This window comes from Jaculus jaculus, chromosome 4 (genome assembly GCF_020740685.1).
Source record: "Jaculus jaculus isolate mJacJac1 chromosome 4, mJacJac1.mat.Y.cur, whole genome shotgun sequence".
Taxonomy (NCBI): domain Eukaryota; kingdom Metazoa; phylum Chordata; class Mammalia; order Rodentia; family Dipodidae; genus Jaculus; species Jaculus jaculus.
In genome coordinates, this window is record NC_059105.1 from 20,851,162 (window position 1) to 20,853,127 (window position 1,966).

General features: G+C 47.7%; 1 pseudogene; it reads left to right on the forward strand.

The window, feature by feature from the left end:
* The first annotated feature begins 466 nt into the window (after positions 1–466).
* Positions 467–1,084, forward strand: LOC101594107 (annotated as a pseudogene).
* Positions 1,085–1,966: the final 882 nt, after the last annotated feature.

Below are 1,966 nucleotides of genomic sequence, written 5' to 3' on the forward strand. Positions count from 1 at the left end.
TATGTAACTGAGGATGACCTTAAACTTGAGTCCTCTTCCCTCTTAGAGTGTTTAGACTATAACTGTGCACCAGCACACATGGTTCTTGTGTGGTTGGGATCAAATCCAGGCCTTTGTGCATGCTAGGCATTCAACCAGCCGAACCACGTCGCCTGCCTGCTCTCTTGACCTTTCTTTCTTTCTTCTTCCTTTCTTCCTTCCTTCCTTTCTTTCTCTCTCTCCCTCTCTTTCTTTCTATCTCTCCCTTTCTTTCTTTCTTTCTTTCTTTCTTTCTTTCTTTCTTTCTTTCTTTCTTTCTTTCCTTCCTTCCTTCCTTCCTTCCTTCCTTCCTTCCTTCCTTCCTTCCTTCCTTCCTTCTTTCCTTCTTTCTTTCTTTCTTTCTTTCTTTCTTTCTTTCTTTCTTTCTTTCTTTCTTTCTTTCTTTCTTTCTTTTTAGATAAAAAGGTAATGGAAATCAATTCTCCAGATGATCAGACAACAGCAGGCTCTTTCTAAGCTGGCACTCCTCAAGGACAAAGCCACGGTCAGCCAGAGTGCCAAGATCGTGAAGCCGAATGGTGAGAAGCCAGACGAGGTCGAGTCCCCAGGCGCTGCTCATGCTGGAGATGGACTCGGGGCTTGCGGCTCAGCGGTGGGAGCTCAACATCACCGTGACCTGGGAAATCAAGGTTGGTGGTGGTTGGAAAGCCATCACACTTTTTATTCCAGTTCCTCAACTGTAATCTTTCCAGAAAAGCCAAGTTTGGCTTGTGCATCAACTAAGAGAAAAAGTTCAGTGGGAAACACGGAGTCTTCATTGCTCAGAGGAGAATTCTGCCTAAACAAACAAGAAAATAACCACATGAAAAATAAGCAAAAGCACCCTAGAAGCCACACTCTGACTGCTGTGCATGATGCCATCCTCGAGGACTCCGTCTTCCCAAGTGAAATTGTGGCCAAAAGGATCCATGTGAAACTGGACAGTGGCTGGCTCATACCAGTTCAACTGAGACAGAGGCCAGGGGAACAATTGGAGCACAAGGTTGAAGCTTGTTCTGGTGTCTATAAGAAGCTCATGGGCCAAGATGTTAAGTATCATTCATAATAATAATAAAAAAATTCCCATTGAGAGACTGGGTCATGATGCCACTCTCTCCAAATCACTAGCCTGGCATGTAAGAACTAGCTCAGGTCTCAACCTCCACACATCACTGGAATAGTTTCTAGAACTTTCTAGGTTATCCTCTCTCAGAAGAATGACTGATCCTCCCCTAATATTTTGTTCCTTGGGCCAAGGACTGAGGCAGAGTGTACTGCATACCAGACAAGCCTCTACCACTGAGCAACTCCACCCACCCTGCCTTGTTTGACGTACTGCGCAGACCTTGGGGAATGTCCTTAGTCTGGTCCCACATGTCCCCCAGCCCCAAGCTCCAGGACTCCCTGCTTAAGACTTTCTGTAACAATCCTATTCTTGGGACAGTCTCTTTCTCCCAGGTGCTAATGGAGTACCCCACATTCCACAGTTGCCTCCATCTGTGCTTCAGCCTCCATGATGTAAAGCAATCATGGGCATGGGCAGCTCTAAGTACTGGACTGCCTGGCACTGGGAGCCAGCTGTCACTGGCCCGAATGGAGATTTCTCCAGGGAACCCAGGACAAAAGAAGAGTGCTTCACCGATGTACTTGTTAGGCCTGTGGCAGCTTCAATAATAGCCATCTTCTGCACAGTACCAGCCAGGAGAGACAGAGTGGGGTGGTTTGAATGTAAAATGCCCACCTTAGCCCCATGCACTTGTGAGTATGCCTTACACTCAATCCCTGGCTGGTGAAGCCTTATGCAGGTAGAGCCTTGCTGGAGGAGGGGTGTCACTGAGGGAGGGCCTTGGGGTTTTCTAGTCCAGCCCCACCCTGGCCAGTGCAAGCAAGGTCACTCTCTCTTTTCCTGCCTGTTCATGAGGGGATGTGATGCCCAGCTGTCTGCTCC